This window comes from Eptatretus burgeri, chromosome 8 (genome assembly GCF_056783735.1).
Source record: "Eptatretus burgeri isolate ZD-2024b chromosome 8, Ebu_testis_v1, whole genome shotgun sequence".
Lineage (NCBI taxonomy): Eukaryota > Metazoa > Chordata > Myxini > Myxiniformes > Myxinidae > Eptatretus > Eptatretus burgeri.
Window position 1 is genome coordinate 67262135 of NC_140968.1, and position 18873 is coordinate 67281007.

At 42.7% G+C, this 18873-nt stretch overlaps 1 protein-coding gene across 6 annotated transcripts in view; it reads right to left on the reverse strand.

The window, feature by feature from the left end:
• The window catches only part of LOC147021948 (ankyrin repeat and fibronectin type-III domain-containing protein 1-like), a 443484-nt gene that overhangs the window by 18936 nt on the left and 405675 nt on the right, over nt 1-18873 (reverse strand). The gene's annotated exons all lie outside the window — the stretch shown is intronic.

An 18873-nucleotide genomic window follows, 5' to 3' on the forward strand; every position in this document is an offset into this window, starting at 1 on the left:
AGCTATACGTTTCTGTTCCAGTTCCAACAACTCCTCATTAGTCAATTCCTCAGGAACCACCTCTAGGAGCTCCGCAATGTCATCCTCATCCACACCCAGGTTAAAGTTGTTTGCCATCTCAACAACAGCCTTGTTGATATTTGCAACCTCCTCATCCTTGGCAAATCATTTGAAGTCATGGACGAACCTCTTCAGTGTCTTCTTCCAGACACCATTCATACACTCCTTGGTGACATCACCCCAAGCCCAAGCAAGGTTCTTGATGCAGTCATAGATGTTATAATCCTTCCAGAATTGCATCAGTGTCTTCTCAGTGTCTTCCTCAGTTGCAGCAATAGCCTGGGCAAAGGTCGTCCTCAGGTAGTAGGCCTTAACAGCTGCCATAACTCCTTGATCCATTGGTTGAATCAAAGAGGTGGTGTTTGGAGGGAGAAACACCACTTTGATATTGGGATGTAAATCACCAATAAAAGGAGGATGTCCAGGAGCATTATCAATAATATGCAAAATCTTGAAAGGTATGTTATTCTCCAAACAGTACTTCTCCATTTCGCTGGCATAGCAATTCAGGAGGGCATCTTGGAAGAGGAGCTGGGTCATCCATGACTTCATATTGCTCCTGTAGTACACTGGCAGTGTGTGCTTATTGATATGCTTGAAGGCCCTGGGTGTTCTCACTGTGCCAGATCACAAAGGGTTTCAATTTGTAGCCTGCAACATTGCTCCCAAGCAAGACTGTTATCTTGTCCTTAAAGGCCTTGAAACCTGGCATTGACTTGGCCTCCTTATGGATAAAAGTCCTTTCAGGCATCCGCTTCCAGAATAGGGAGGTTTCATCCATATTGAAGATTTGCTCTGGCAAGTAATTTTCCTCCACAATCAGCTTATCTGGAGTTTCCAAAAATTCTTCGGCAGGCTTCACATCAGCACTCGCAGACTCACCACTCACTTTCACATTATGTAATGAATAACGATTCTTGAATCGTTTAAACCACCCAGAGCTAGCAGTCAATTCAACATCATAGTCGGGTCCAGCCTTTTCTTTCAACATCGCAAACAAACTTTTTGCTTCGGCCGTGATCGCCATGGTGCTGAGAGGGATATGCTTCCGTGTCTGGTCTTCAATCCAGGTCATTAGAAGTTTCTCCATATCTGATATAGGCCCTTCTCGAATTTTTGTTAGTCTCGTTGCTTTCAATGAAGCAGATCCTTTAACAGCTTCGGTCACCTTGTTCTTGTTCTTCAAGATCGTAGCGATGGTGGAATGGGACATGGCTGACTGGCGAGCAATAACCATCACTGATTTTCCACCTTCGTAGTCCTTAATCACTTGTAATTTTGTTTCCAGGTCAATCACTCGACGTGGCCTCTTACTGGCAATATCAGCAGTGGATTTTGTATGCTTAAAGGTCCCCTGACATGCAAAATAAACTATATATATATATATATATATATATATATATATATATATATATATATATATATATATATATATATATATATATATATATATACTTGACCTTCCTAGTGAAGAAATCACCCATGTTTTTTATTAAAAATCAAAAATGGGATAATTAGAGCAATATTTCGATCATTTCTGGAGCTTTTCATAACTTGCTATGCCCCGCCCCTAAAAAAAAGTTGACTTCAGCAAATCGCAGCGTTGACGTCACATACAGAAACTCGCACAGAGTGGATTGACTCGAGATCTCGAGTCTAGACCAGCGTTTCTCAACCTTTTTACCCTTGTGGAACCCTTGAAATAGTTTTCATGTCTCAAGGAACCCCTGCATAAAAATTATTATATACCATTATTAATATCTAGCTCTTTTATATTTTTATCGTAGTTCACGTGGTAAATATAATATATTTTTTTCGGATACCTGGTTTAAGGAAAAAATGACCCCCTTTTTGTCAAATTTATTGGCAATGAAAAAAAAACATACTGCTCGTTTACGAGACCTCACACCGAGGTTTTAATTCACAAAAAAAACTTTTTTAAATTAAACAAAAAAACACACCTCATGTTACTTGATCAACAAAACTTAAACAAATAGAGCTGAAGCAATAAAGGTAAACAGAAGAACGAACCTTGAGAGAGAGAGAGACACTGACTTCACGCTAGGAAGCACAGAGAAGATAGATGGACACCGTGCATGCGTCCCGTACTTGAGTCAGTCACTCAATGATGCACGAATCCACCGTGTACAGGACGTCCACTAACCAGTGAGGGCGGGTTCACACTGGCACCATATAGACATCGTTAAATACATTCCCTATGGTTGTTATAATTGTAAATAATATAAGAGGTTGAAGCCTCTATTATAATAACCAAGGAGTTTCCAACAATATGCCGTACGTGTATAGTAAAATTACGAATATTAAGTCAAACAAAAACTACTCAAAAAAACATTCGCCTATTTATTACTGTTTCTCGCGGAACCCCTAACGACCTCTTGCGGAACCCTAGGGTTCCGGGGAACCCCGGTTGAGAAACACTGGTCGAGACTAGTCCGATAAATCGGTCATCCGTCCGACTAGGCCGATAAATCCGACGTCCGTCCGACTAGGCCGATAAATCCGTCGTCCGTCCGACTAGGCCGATAAATCCGTCGTCCGTCCGACTAGGCCGATAAATCCGTCGTCCGACCGACGAGTCCGATAAATCCGTCGTCCGTCCGACTAGGCCGATAAATCCGACGTCCGTCTGACGAGGCCGATAAATCCGTCGTCCGTCCGACGAGTCCGATAAATCCGTCGTCCGTCCGACTAGGCCGATAAATCCGTCGTCCGTCCAACTAGGCCGATAAATCCGACGCCCGTCCGACTAGGCCGATAAATCCGTCGTCCATCCAACTAGGCCGACAAATCCGACGTCCGTCCGACTCGGCCGATAAATCTGTTGTCCGTCCAACTAGGCCGATAAATCCGTCGTCCGTCCAACTAGGCTGATAAATCCGACGTCCGTCCGACTAGGCCGATAAATCCGTCGTCCGTCCGACGAGTCCGATAAATCCATCGTCCGTCCGACTCGGCCGATAAATCCGTCGTCCGTCCGACAAGGCCGATAAATCCGTTGTCCGTCCAACTAGGCCGATAAATCCGTCGTCTGTCCGACTAGGCTGATAAATCTGACGTGCTGTAGCTTTTATTTATTATTCTCTTTTTTTCGTTGTTTTCTACTGGTGCTACATGACGACAGTAGGAATAAAATAAATAAAAATGCAACAGAACGTCAGATTTATCGGACTACTCTAAACAATTGTGTCACAAAGTGTGTTCTGCACACAAGTTTTCATCGTATCTGGACAGCGAGATTGCTTCGTTTTATGCGCGGAGAGATACGGCCGATGACATGGGCTGGCCTTGCTTGTGATTAATTCGCCGCGGAGCAACATGTCCGCTGCGCTGCGCTGTTGACGTCACCTCACTAAAATATTTCTGATACCGAGCAGTATGCAAGTCGAATTTACATTATTGAATTACAAATAGGATTTCGTCTAACCAGTTGTTATTTCCGAGTCTTCCTTCGATGTCCTCCCTATCGTCATGAACTCCGGGAATTTCATCGCCATTTTTCTCTGCTTGTCCTGCTTCGGGCTCGAACTGCTAAGGCCATACTTCATTTAAAGTTGCCTGAACTTCACCTCCCGTGACTATGTTATCCCACAATTCTCCATGTGATTCAGACCAAAATCCTTCATTTCTCTCACACTCACCGTCGTTACCAGACAAGTGAAAGTCCATGCCATCTATTATTCAAAAGCAAATGTTCGATTTTTTGAAAGCAGAAATGAACGAAGCGATTGAGTCAACCAATCAAATGTGGAAACACACAGGAAGCCAATAGAATCACATAGACCACCAACCCGAGTAATTAACGTGCAGCCTTTGACATACTGTACGTGACGTCATGTGGGTTACGCCCCTTTCAGGAGAATTTTTAGGGGCATTCCCGAAGAGGTTTGTTTTTTTAATTTTACATTTTACAGAACGAGTATTGTGAAAAAACATTGTCAGATTTGAAATCACGATGAAAAACTCCTCTTGGACATATATAAATGAAATTTATGTACTTTTGGGTGTCGGGGACCTTTAAGGTTCATGATAAACAAAACAACACGAGATTAAATCAAGCACACGGAAAAATGATGCAATCAAGAGACTCCGTAAACATGAGATGTACAGTAGAACAATGCTGCTGACACGGCATGCTGCTTTGCAGTAAACCTTTTTTATAAGTAGAAAGAGTACACTCTAAAATAACGATAAAAAGTGGAGTATAGTAAATACATAAACCAGTAACATCGTTGTTTATTATCATGATCAAGTATTATGTACTGTAAATAATTGTATGTGCTATTTTTATACTACTGGCAGCGCTACGTCAGCTACATCACTCGGCGATAGGAATTTTTCATTATAATGGATGCTGGCAGATTCGTCGTACATGCGATCACCGTCGTGTATGCGATTATGGGATCACCGTCGTATATGCGATCGGCCGTTGCCCGAAACATCGTTATGCGGCGCATGACACTATATATATATATATATATATATATATATATATATATATATATATATATATATATATATATATATATATATATATATATATATATATATATATATATATATATATATGTATATATAGCCTGGTGTTGGCGCAGTGGTTAGGGCAGCGGCTTGGGATCCAAAAGTTCCCGAGTTCAAGCCCCGTTGGGCCACTGAATTAATACACCAGGGGGTTGACTCAGCCTGTCATCCTTCCGAGGTCGGCGAAATGAGTTCCAGTGTACTGGGCCGGTGTATACCCCGGTTAAAATAGGTGTACCATATCCCTGTGTCGTAAGAGGCGACCAGGGTTGCGTCAGGAAGGGCATCCGGCGTAAAACATGTGCCAAATCACTATGCGGATCATACGGATGATCCGCTGTGGCGACCCCAAACGGGAGCAGCCGAAAGAAGAAGAAGAGATACATACACATATATATATATATATATATATATATATATATATATATATATATATATATATATATATATATATATATATATATATATATATTTGTGGGCCGGGGTCGGAGGCGAGAACGACCGTTAGGTGGGGAAGTTTACGCCTTCTCCCACCAGACTCCCCGGAATTTATAGGCCGTCCCTCCGGATAACTCCGAAGCCGGCGGGTCAATTAATCGACTGTGAAACGCCAATATCTCGACCGCGTGGCGTCAGGTAAATTGGCCAGATCCAATATACCTAAGTAACCACGCAGTCTTGGCTACCGGGGATTCACGCCCTTGGAACGTCTGGCCGAACCGGATCACTCTATCAGCTACAGAAGAGTATCAACTTCCACCTACCAACTCCGGCTCGGATACAGTGGAGCGGGCCTGCCCAGGACGTTCGGCTACGATTAACGGATTATCGGGGATGAAACCCTGTCTGAACTCAGATCCGGAACATGCTGGACCAAATAAAGAAAGGACGGAAACGAGCTGGGAACATTTCTAATAATTTATATACAGAAAATAAAAGACAAGAGAAGCGAGACTTCACGCGAGTATTCAATGCAAGTATTTACAATGGGCAAAAACACTTATGCAGGTCTACTTACAAGACAGACCCAACACAATTAGACACACACAAATGAAAAGAAAACCCAAGGTTCTTTATTCGACCCTCCAGCCGAGGAGTGAGATGAGCTGGGGGTCAGAGTTCGGTGGGTACCTGACCGTCGGAGGGAGGGCGTGCTCCGCGATGCGGCACCTGACAAAGGTCGTTGGTCCAATCCCCAGTCGCACGTGGGGGACTCGAGGCTCGTGGCAGAGTTTTGGCGGTGAATAATTGGGGTCCACGGAAGGGGGGGGGTCAGGGTCGCTCTGTCCTTCCTTGTGGAGGGCCAGCAGAGACACGTTCGCCGCCTCGATGGCCCTCTGCTCAACCCTCGTGACAGCAAAAACCCCTTCGTACAGCAACGTAGACCTCCTGTGACCACTCTTCTAATCGCCCCTTGAAAACCACCCCTTCGTTACAGCAAGAACCCTTAAGAACCTCTCATGCAACCCACCAACAACGCCTCAGAGTGTCTCTGGAATTTATGGACCTCCCTGTCACACCTTGACGATTTAGCCAGCAATGGCAACGTATAAAAATGTATGTAAAACGTTGGCGTACGCTGAAGTTTTGAGGTTTTTAAAAAAAAGTTTTGGTCGTATTCATAACGTGTTGGCCGTATGCATAACATATTAGTAACAGGCACAGAACGTTTCGTTGTATTATAGATAACTTATACCAAGAATGCTTAGCCTGTTGTCGGCGTTCACAACCTATGCCCAACGATAGGTTAACTTAGTCGTAGCGCGCTGCACGTATCGCCGACGAACTCGTGGCGTTCTCTGTTAAAAACCTGCCGTTCGCCTATTTAAATCATAACCGCCTGAAAATTGGAAGTGTCAACATCGCGGTCACACCTTGACGCTTTAGCCAGCGTATGCCGACCTATGAAAAATGTGTGTAAAATGCTGGCACACGTCGAATACGGTATGGGTAAGTTGTGTATACGTTAGGAGCATGCTGAAAAACGAGGAAGTACGCTGTCATATTCCGTGGTACATCTAGTACGTCGTGAAATTTCAAGCATGCTGAAAATTTTACGACGTACTCCACGTATGGCTCACCAGTTCCGCATAAGCTGGGAATAAGTTCTCTGCACGCTCCGCGATCGTTGCCACACGTCGGACACACGTTACTTGTAAGTTACTCATTAGTCGAAACACGTCGAGGTAATGTTTAGCATACCCGAAACTTAATTTTTTACCGATGAGTAACGTTTAGGAAGCACGCTACACGAACGTTGTTCACACTTCGCAACACGTTACTTGAAAAAGACGTAGACATATTTGACGTCTTCAGGACGACAACAGAACTTAATGAACGCGTTTCATAAGAGGGGTGGGAGAGGGAAGGACAAAACAGAGGTGAACAAAGACATGAGGAAATATATGGAAGGGAGAGGGATGGGGCGGAGTACACGGGGTAAACAAGATGGACACTGCAGGGACTTTCAGGTCTTTACATGACAGGGACTTTCAAGAAGGAAAGCAGGGAATATGAAGGAGGTGGGTTTGGGGTGAGTAAACAGGGGTAGAAAATATCATGGTTTTGGATGTGGGAAGGTAAGAGATGGTGGTGAACAGCTGTTTTGAAGACCTGGAGGGAAGATTGGGATTGAACAGAGTGTGAGAGTTTGTTCCAAAGGCAGGAAAAAAGGAGGAATGAAAGACTGAAGGTGAGCAGTGATTCTTGATTTTGGTAGTTTTACCAGAAGGGGGTTGCTGGTGGACCTTCAGTGCCCTAAGGAAATATGGGGGAGGGGAGATATTGCAGAGCAAAGCGGGGGGGGGGGGGCGAGGCCAGAGAGGAGACAGCAGAAAGCAGAAAGACCACCGACCTGCCTGTGGTGAGAGACCCAAATACTCAGCCTCATCTTGAGAGATACCAATGATCCTAAATGCCTTGGTTTCCACAGCATGAAGCCAATAAAGGTGAGAGTTGGTAGCACTAGCCCATAGGAAAGAGCAGTACTCCATCAGGCTGTGGATGAAAGCTTTGTATGTGGTCACAAGTTCAAGTGTACCAAGGAAGGACTTTGCACGGAGGATGCCCAGTTGGTGACTGACTTTGGAAGCCAGCTTGCAAATGTGGCTTTCCCAGGAAAGATCATGGCAGATAGTGGGACCCAGAAGCTTAACAGAAAGGACTTCTTCAAGAGGATTGTTGAGAAAGTAGATGGGGTTTTTTTTCCAGACTGCCCTTTCAGAGAGACATCGTGAGAGTGTGAAATTTGTCAGGGTTGAATGACATGTTTCAAGTGCTGGACCAGCTTGTGATTTTATCCAGATCTGCAGAGTGAAGAAGCTGCTGCTTGCCGAGCTCAGTGATGACAAATGGTACGGCAGAGGGTGGAGTCATCAGCAAAGAGATATAAAGGGTTTTCCAGAGCTCATTGATGAAAACGTAGAGAGTCGTAGAGCTCATTGATGAAAACGAGAAAAAGAACAGGGCCCAGAATACTGCCTTGAGGAACTCCAGCTTGGACAGGAAGAGGGGATGAGACAACTCCATTAAGGGCCACATGTTGACTGCTACAGGAGAGGATGTCTGTGAGCCATGAGTGGATGTGGCCTTGGATACCAAAGGAAGAGAGTTTGGTGAGCAGGACAGGGTGTCAGACCATGTCAAAAGCAAGCAATATGTCTTGGGAGATGGCTCTGATTTCATGTCTGGCATTGAGGACCTCCATCCATTGTTGGGTGAGCAGAAGCAGCATATTCAGGATAGAGTGACCTGGTCTGAATCCAAATTGATGATCGGAAATCAAGCCATTGGAGAAGAGGTAAGATTTAATGTCTGAAGCGATGATGGATTCCAAAACCTTGCTGATGATTGGGAGAAGTCTGATTGGTCTGTAGTTGTAAGGATCTGTTTTTGCACCTTTTATTTGCAGAGTAGAAATGTTTGCTGATTTCCAAGCAGATAGCAGATGATCTTGAGCAAATGAGAGGGTGAATAGAACAGAGAGAGGGTGAACAAGAGCAGCAGAGCAGGTTTTTAGGGAAAGTGGACTGATGCTGTCTGGACTGGTTGCAGAATCTGAGTCAAGGTTTGACAGCAAGCTCTCCACCTTGTCAGGAGAAAAGGACATAGAGTCCAGGAACTGCTTGGTGCAACTTGGTAAGGTGGTACAGAAAGCGATGGGGTTGAGACAATATTTAGAAGCAAACACGAAGTTTAGGTATTCAGCCTTTTCACGTGCAGTGTCAGCTGAGAGGCCATTTCAGGTAAGGGAGGGGATGGAGGGAGAACAGACACCAGAAACTGACTTAACTTGACACCACCAGGATTTGGAAGAGGGAGACAGGTTTGAGAGTTCAGACTTGAGATGAGAAAGATATTGTTTTCTGGCTCTCCTGAGGGTAGACACACACTTGTTCTAAGCTTTGTGGAAGGAACTGAGATTACCTTCAGTTGGATTTGCCTTCCATGAGGCGAAGGCAAGTTGTTTCAGGAAATTTCCTCACCACAAGCTTCAATTTATCAATGGTGGAAGGAAGGGTATGACAACTGAAGATGAGAGGGGATAAATCTGTGGTTTGATAATGTGGTATGAGAATAAGGGATAGGATGGAGATTGAGAATGGGTGTTTGAGAATGTGGTTCAAGTACGTCGTATGAGAATGATGGTAAGGACGGAGCATGGGGTTGGAAAGTATGGGGTATGGGGTTCGAGTATGGGGTTGGAAAGTGAGGAAGAGCACAATTGGGATAGTTCTAACTACATTTACAATACATCTTTCCCTTCCACTGATACAAGGGGAGAGGTAATCTAACTAAACAAAAAATATGAGTGAGACATCGATACTCCAGGGTTTATTTATGTGTTTGATGAACTCCTCAGGGTCTTCCAAAACCGCAAATATATATATATATATATATATATATATATATATATATATATATATATATATATATATATATATATATATATATATATATATATTGCATAAACAGGGTGTCACATAAGTCGATAACCCCCTTTTGCTGGGCTGCAGATCGCGGAATATTTGATAAAAACATGTTTCTGGCATCAAAATTGAGCTTGATCATTAGAATAGAGATGGCACTGATGACCCTGTTCATTTGGCACTTAAAAACAAAAAGAAAAAAAAAGAATCCTTCAAGATGCAGTAAAGAATGATCTTATCTTGAAATTAACTTCATGCTTGTTGGCATCTGATCAATAACAGTGTATAATTCACCATGACATATCAAAGCTCCAAATACCATACAACATACAACACGAGGACTCAGGCAGCCAACTCTTTTATAAATCATGAAGGCACAACTACTCTCAGCCAGAATTGGCAATTGCAAAATAATTATCACTCATGTACCTCATCAATTATCCCTTGTTGTGATTCGTATTTTGTAATTGTTCACAATATTTGGCCTCTTGTCCCGAACAGCTGCATACGAATGGGACAGCTCGTCAACTTATGGGACAGCTCATCAATAATATAGCGTACTAATGGTATGTTGTTCCAATAACATGGCCATTGCAAAAAGCTTCAACAAAGAAGACAACAGAACTCTTTTTAAATTCACAGTGATGCTGAATTGAGGTTACACATGATATCCACATATAAATTAAAGAAAAAAATAACTCAAACAACCTCAGTGAAAGAAACTATACATCTGCTGAAGAAGCGAACACATACACACGTTCACCAAGTCTTGGACGCTTCAGAAGAAAGGTTTCTGTGCTGAGAACAAAAATCCCCCAAAAATAGCTGACTGCTTTGACAAAGTACTTTGAAGAGGATGGAATATATATCTTCTTCTTCTTTCAGCTGCTCCCGTTAGGGGTCGCCACAGCGGATCATCTGTATGATCCGCATAGTGCTTTGGCACATGTTTTACGCCGGATGCCCTTCCTGACGCAACCCTGGTCGCCTCTTACGACACAGGGATATGGTACACCTATTTTAACCGGGGTATACACCGGCCCAGTACACTGGCACTCATTTTGCCGACCTCGGAAGGATGACAGGCTGAGTCAACCTCTGGTGTGTATTAATTCAAGCGGCCAACTTGAACTCAGGACCTTTTGGATCCCAAGCCGCTGCCCTAACCACTACGCCAACACCAGGCTTATATATATATATATATATATATATATATATATATATATATATATATATATATATATATATATATATATATATATATATATATATATATATATATATATATATATATATATATATATATATATATATATATATATATATACAGCTCTGGAAAAAAGGGACCACTCCAAAAAAAATTTAAATCAGCATCTCTGCATGTATGGCAGCCATTCCATTCCAGTGCCTGTTGAATTCCAACACAGGCACACCTCATTCTACTTAGTGAGGTACTGATTCGGTGATCACCTGAACCGAATCATATTTAACAAGGAAAAGTATAAAAACCACTGCTGTGGTCATCACTATCCTCTTGCAATAGGACCAGCTGGATGGCAAAAACAGTGCGAGTAGTATCTCAAAAGTAATTGGAATCAAAAAAATAACTATTGACCATGCCAAAAGAGTTGAAAAGAAAAGTTTTGAGTGAGGAAAAGAAGGGTTCAATTCTGGCTTTACTGGCAGAGGGATACAGTGAGCGTCACGTTGCTTCCATCCTTAAAATTTCAAAGACGGCGGTTCATAAGAACAAGGTCAAGCAGCAGACATTGGGGACAACAAAGCTACAGACTGGCAGAGGGCGAAGACGACTTTCCACTGACCGGGATGACCGCCAACTCATTCGAAAGTCACTCAACAACCGTAGGATGACATCAAGTGACCTACAAAAACAATGGCAAACGGCAGCTGGGGTGACGTGCACGGGGAGGACGGTTCGAAACAGGCTCCTCGGGGCAGGGCTGAAGTCATGCAAAGCTAGAAAAAAAGCCCTTCATCAATGAGAAGCAAAGAAGAGCCAGGCTGAGGTTTGCAAAAGACCATAAGGATTGGACCGTAGAGGACTGGAGTAAGGTCATCTTCTCTGATGAGTCCAATTTTCAGCTTTGCCCAACACCTGGTCGTTTAATGGTGAGAGGGAGACCTGGAGAGGCCTACAAGCCACAGTGTCTCGCACCCACTCTGCAATTTGGTGGAGGATCAGTGATGATCTGGGGGTGCTTCAGCAAGGCTGGAATCGGACAGATTTGTCTTTGTGAAGGACTCATGAATCAAGCCACGTACAAGGTTGTCCTGGAAGAACACTTGCTTCCTTCTGCTCTGACAATGTTCCCCAACTCTGAGGATTGGTTTTTCCAGCAGGACAATGCTCCATGCCACACAGCCAGGTCAATCAAGGTGTGGATGGAGGACCATCAGATCAAGACCCTGTCATGGCCAGCCCAATCTCCAGGCCTGAACCCCATTGAAAACCTCTGTAATGTGATCAAGAGTAAGATGGATGGTCACAAGCCATAAAACAAAGCTGAGCTGCTTGAATTTTTGCGCCAGGAGTGGCATAAAGTCACCCAACAGCAATGTGAAAGACTGGTGGAGGAGAGCATGCCAAGACGCATGAAAGCTGTGATTGAAAATCAGGGTTAGTCCACAAAATATTGATTTCTAAATTATTCCTAAGTTAAAACATTAGTATTGTGTTGTTTAAAATGAGTATGAACTTGTTTTGCTTGTATTATTTGAGGTCTGAAAACACTGAATCTTTGTTGTTATTTTGACCAGTTGTCATTTTCTGCAAATAAATGCTCTAAATGACAATATTTTTATTCGGAATTTGGGAGAAATGTTGTCAGTAGTTTATAGAATAAAACAAAAATGTTCATTTTACTCAAACACATACCTATAAATAGTAAAACCAGAAAAACAAAATTTTGCAGTGGTCTCTTAATTTTTTCCAGAGCTGTACATATATATATATATATATATATATATATATATATATATATATATATATATATATATATATATATATATATATATATATATACATATATATATACACATATATATATACATATATATACATATATATACATATATATACATATATATACATATATATATATATCTCTCTATTATAGTACCAAGCTTGCACACTAAAGACTCGGCTCACCGTCACACGATCCCTATGAAATTGCTGTGGCACTTAGCAGACATGCCGACAATGTTTGGGAAGTCTGGGCGTTCCATAGTACCACTTGCATTTTGCACAATGCGTATTTTTGTCATTCCCCGTGTACGGTCTGTCGTCTGCTACCAGCTATGTTGTGCTGCTATCCCGTGCATGTGCACGGGTATCGCTAGTATATATGTATTTGTATATGTATATGTACATGTACATGCATGTAAATGTATGTATGTACTGTATATATATATATATATATATATATATATATATATATATATATATATATATATATATATATATATATATATATATATATATATATCTTATACTAATAAATGTGTGTGTCTCCTCCATAACTCCAAAACCATGCAATTTAGCAGCCTGAAACTTTGCATGCAAACGAAGAAAACTCCAAAGAAGTACATGAGTCAAAATGCTGTGTTTGGGTTAATTAAAACACCCCTTTTGAAAATAATTAACGGCCTTATTTAATTATATCCATTATCAGGCGCATCCTCAGTCACCGCTCTCTATAGGGTCTTAAGACATGTTCTCGGGTAACCTCGCTGGGGTCTGAAGCCGCCATGATTTTTGGCCTGCTCAACTTGGAACAGGCCACAACAATTTCTTCCCGATAAAGTTGTTTTAATCACTTTCCTCACTCATATTATCGAAGGCCTGTTCATCATAGCTACAAATTGCTGTGTACATCGCTTTTGTAAGCACTACAGTTTTCAAATTTGGAGCTTGGAGATATTTCATACATAATATGATATGATTTTCCACGATCTACTCTCACGGACGAATTGAAGTATATCCTCAAAATATTATTTCAGCTTTCAGGATCCGATATCGTCCGGACAAAATAAGCATCAAAATCTGTTGTGAAATCTGATAATTTAAAGAAATAGTGAGTCTTATAACTAAGCCAATATGCTTATTTACTTTAAGCAAGCAAGGTTATGTTCCCCCCTTCTCCATATATACACAAGAAAATGTGAAATTTCAAAAGCATAAAACTTATCTTTTTCTACTGTTTGGAGAATTATATTGAGTGAACAAAAAATTTAGGAACGTGCCAAAATTCACTAGCTTCATTGAGCTATATGATTCAATGCATTCACTGATAGACTTCGTGGCCCATCTACCAGAGGGACTGCTTATCCATCATGTCTGTCAGATGTGTGTCTATATTTTCAGAAGTTTCGCGAGTTGCTCTTCAGGAAATCAAAGCAAATATGGTGAAATATGGACGTTTAAAAATAAATTTATAAGGTTTACGTAGACCGCGAAGGCAACATGGTGGATTATCTGCAATGTTTATTTCACGGGCGATTAAACTTTGCAGTGTCTCCAGGGTTGTTGTATGTTAAATAGCAACGCTTTTGTGGATAAAGTCATTATGTGAACTAATTCATTGAATTTCTTGAACTGCAGCGGGCACGGTGAAAACAGCCTGGCCAGCCGTTCCTTATCAACCATTTAATTGGAGTATTTGCTTGAGTGCTGAAGCCACTTGCCAAGCACCATACAGTCGATAGCGCAACATCATTCTGAGAGAATCGTTCACTCACTGTGGATGCTTTTGCCGCACCACGTCATCCTGAGTGAGTGGTTCATGCTCCATCATTCTGAGTGAGTTGTGAAATAACACTCAATTTCCGAGCCGTTTTCCATATTAACGTGCTTTCTAAATTACTGATCCAAAAAGTTTTTTTATCCACCCGTCACATGCAGCTGTGTATGAATATTAACGTTTGTGAACATCTCCCTGAAACATCTATAAAAATGCAACGTTGTTTTTCAGTGAAAGCTACTCAAGGTTTTTGGGTTGTATACAGTGCGTACTGTCGGCAGTAATCAAACTGACTCCAATCCACCAATTCTCAAAAAATTGCCGATGTCGGCCAATAACTAGTGAGAGAGAGAGAGAGAGAGAGAGAGAGAGAGAGAGAGAGAGAGAGAGAGAGAGAGAGAGAGAGAGAGAGAGAGAGAGAGAGAGAGAGAGAGAGAGAGAGAGAGAGAGAGAGAGAGAGAGAGAGAGAGAGAGAGAGAGAGAGAGAGAGAGAGAGAGAGAGAGAGAGAGAGAGAGAGAGAGAGAGAGAGAGAGAGAGAGAGAGAGAGAGAGAGAGAGAGAGAGAGAGAGAGAGAGAGAGAGAGAGAGAGAGAGAGAGAGAGAGAGAGAGAGAGAGAGAGAGAGAGAGAGAGAGAGAGAGAGAGAGAGAGAGAGAGAGAGAGAGAGAGAGAGAGAGAGAGAGAGAGAGAGAGAGAGAATGCATAACATATTCTCTCTGCTAGCTCCCCCACCCCAACCTCTCTCTCTCTCTCTCTCTCTCTCTCTCTCTCTCTCTCTCTCTCTCTCTCTCTCTCTCTCTCTCTCTCCATATCCGGATGGTGGTTATGTCTGGACAGTGTTTGGCTCTGAACGTGTCCAGATAGGAGTTTGTCTCGGACGTGTCCGGGTGGCGTTTATGTCTGGAACTGGAGTTTGTCTGCAGACGCGCCCAGGCGGTGTTTATGTCTGGATGGTAGTTTCTCTATGGATGCATATGGGTGGTGTTTATGTCCGGACAGGAGTTTGTCTCCGGACGCGTCTGGGCAGTGTTTGTCTCTGCACACATCGGGGTGTTATTTATTTCCGGACACTTCGGGGCGATGTTGATCTCCAGATGCATCTGGGTAATGTTTGTCTCTGGACGCGTCGGGGCAGTGTTTGTCTCTGAAAACGTTGGGGTAGTGCTGATGTCCGGACGCATCTGGGTGATGTTTATCTCTGGACGCGTTGGAGCGGTGCTTGTCTCTGAATGCATCGGGGCAGTGCTTGTCTCCGGACATGTCAAGGGTGGTGTTTGTCTCCGGACGCATTGGGGTGGCGCTTGGCTCTGGACGTGTCGGGCGGCGTTTGTCTCCAGATGCGTCATGGTGGCGTTTGTCTCCGGACGCGTTGGGCAGTGTTTGTGTCTGGCCACGTCTAGGCGGTGTTTGTCTTTGGACTGTATTTTTCGTATGACTGGTAGAAAATGTATTTCAGACATTATTTTGTTTCCATCTTTCGAGTTATTCTCTGCAGAATCAGTTTTCATGAAAGAGTATGAATCGTAATTAGCGCTCCACCACACATCTGCCTTCCCTTCCTCTCACTTCACAGTCTTCCCTTCCCCCACCCCTCCTCACTCCCACACCCCTCCTCGCTCCCCTCTCTCTCCTCTATTTTTTCCCCTCCATCTCTTCACTCTCCCCCCTCTCTTTCTCTCCCCCCCCCCCCACTTCAATATACCCGTTAGTGAAGCGACGGTTGGTATTCGCTAATATATATATATATATATATATATATATATATATATATATATATATATATATATATATATATACATATACATATACATATACATACTGACCAGAGGTGTGACATGACAATGCACATGCTGACACATCACCTCCAAATTAGGATGGCATCCATGTAACGCTCAAGTCTTTGAAGACTGAGATTTGATTTATGCCCTTATGGTCAAAAATAAATGAAAGCAGAACCACCGATCCAGATATTGACCTTGTTGAGGCTCATCAGGATGACATACTACCAAAATGCATATTCGTGACTGTACTTAGCTTGTTAATAAAAAAATGGAAAAATGGAACCCTTTATCAAACGAAAAAAAAATGGAAAAATTTGGGATTTGTGCCCTTGCCAAAATATAGTTGCAATGTCTTAGTTGCATAATAGTGCTGTGTCCTGTTTGTGATAATTGTTCATTGTTATTATGAAAACCTTGTTTGCGTTCGTTAGAATGGAGGCATCTCCTCCTGCCATTGGGCAATTTGGAACAATAGGGAGCCGTTCGGAAGTGCGGGCTTTCAGCGAATCACCACTGTTATTCGGGGCCATGACCAACATTTATGGCGTGTTGGGGCCGCAAGTAAATCGCTTCGTGAACACGGTTTTGTACACCTCGTGCACGAAACAACACACACACTTACACATAAAAGTACTACTATTAAACTGCCTCAATTATTCCCACCTTCTTGTGTTGTTCAGCTGGGTGAGAATGTTTTTGGCCAAAGTATTTCACGAGCTGGATGGCAAGACCTGACATTCCACTGAAAGTGACAGGAATTTGGAATTTCACCAGGATGCTGACAACAACTCACGTACTCTCCATGAAGGACACAAGTGGGATCTTTAACATTCATCAGCTAAGCTGATGCCGACAGATGGGATACACAGTTTAACATCCATCCGAGGGATGGCACACACGATGACACCTCGCTCTGCCTGTGAAACACCGGGATGACAGTTTATAGCTGGGCTGAGGTTTGAACCCAGGTTCGACAGGTCAGAGGCGGGTGTCCGTTCTTCTCGGCTATCGTACCATGAGGTGTGTGTATGTGTGTTTGCGCGTATGTATTCATGTGTGCGTGCGTGTGTACATCCGTACATGCAATGTTTATACTTTGTGCATATGCTACATATAATTGGATATAATTATGAAAACAGAGGACTAATTGATTATGGAATAGAAACTAGAAAGGCACTCGGAAGAGCACATACCCCTGCCATGTAATGCCTGATCCACGAGAACATATAGAGCCCAATACATTTTTGAAACATCATGATATATGTCATTTTTGGCCCTATCCTCAATGGTGAAGAATCACTTTTAGAAATTAAATAATTCTCGTATTCAGATCCGGATTCAGATCTTCACCAAAATCGAATCAATTCGTCCTTACGACACACCCAACGTGTCTGCCAAGTTTCGTCCAAATCCGTCGACAACTTTTTGAGACATCATGCAATATATCATTTTTGGCCCCGTCTCTCAATGGTGAAGAATCACTTTAAAAATTCAAGTAGCCGGATCCGGATCTGAATCTTCACCAAAATCTAATCAATTGGTCCTTGTCACACACCCAACCTGTCCACAAAATTGCATCCAGATCCATCTACAACTTGTTGAGATTTCCTGCACACAGAGAGAGAGACAGACAAACAGACAGAGAGGGGTGAAAACATCACCTTCACCTTCGGTGGTGGAGGTAATAACACGTGATTGGATCACATCCCATTTTGTAAAATGAAATGCTGCATAGTGCAATCCTGTGTTGATCTCACACACTGTCATTGGCTGTCAAGCAATCACAAAGTATCACACCTGCGGGACTCTAAAAATATAGGCGGCGACATCATTGTGGTGTGGCAATGTGTTGTGAACACAATGGCTCCTGCGGAGGAGAGAGTACATGACAAGCATATCGATGCGATTCCATCACATATCCCAAAATTCTATCTTGTACAGTACCTCCAAATTATTTCCAACAGTGCACATATATCGCATGTTTTGAAAGAAGTTAATTAACTTGGTTGTTTGACAGACTTTGTTATATCAATGTCAAATATACCAAAGTGGAGTCGGGTGGAGAAAGATGCATCACCAGCTTCCATGGAGGATTGTGTAAAAGGTGCAGTGAGCAATCTCAAATGAAAAATGTCCAGTAAGCTGAACAAAATGACCTAGGGGTTTGTATATCCACATGGATGGCATCTTTCCCCACATTTCCCAAAAGGATAATTTTTTCCCACCTTGATTCTATATCTTTTTTACAGTAATAGCTGGGCTACGCATTTAACTACCATGCCCTTATTGGCTTATTCACCTGAAATAACCCTGATAATGATTCCATTCGCCCTTCCACATAAATGAATAGCTCTTAACCAATGCAGATGTTGTGCCAGCTGTGATTGTTTTGCATTGTAATTAATGTTATTGAAAGGAGTGCGTTTATTATAAGTAAAAGCAAAAAAAACAGAAAGGCTGAGGAATCTTTGTAATGTGGTATCCACAGATATTTTTTTTCACAAACTCAGCAGTAACAGTGATGGTTACTAATGTATGGAGGCACAAGGAGGCATGGGTGTTGCTGTCTGAACATGGCATTCAGCCCAGGGTGTCCTGGCGCTGGGCTGGCTGGCAGCATGCCTGCTGGCGACTTGCCATGTGATGAGCGGGCTGCCCAAGGGAGGGTGGCTCTCCGTGTGAATTGCCCGGTGGTGCCTCGAACCCACGCACCCCTCAAATGGAATGCCCGCTGGGTGGGTGCGCCGCTGTAACGGGCATCCTCGTGAGAATTTGCCTGCGGAATTCACGCCTTGCTGTGGCACGT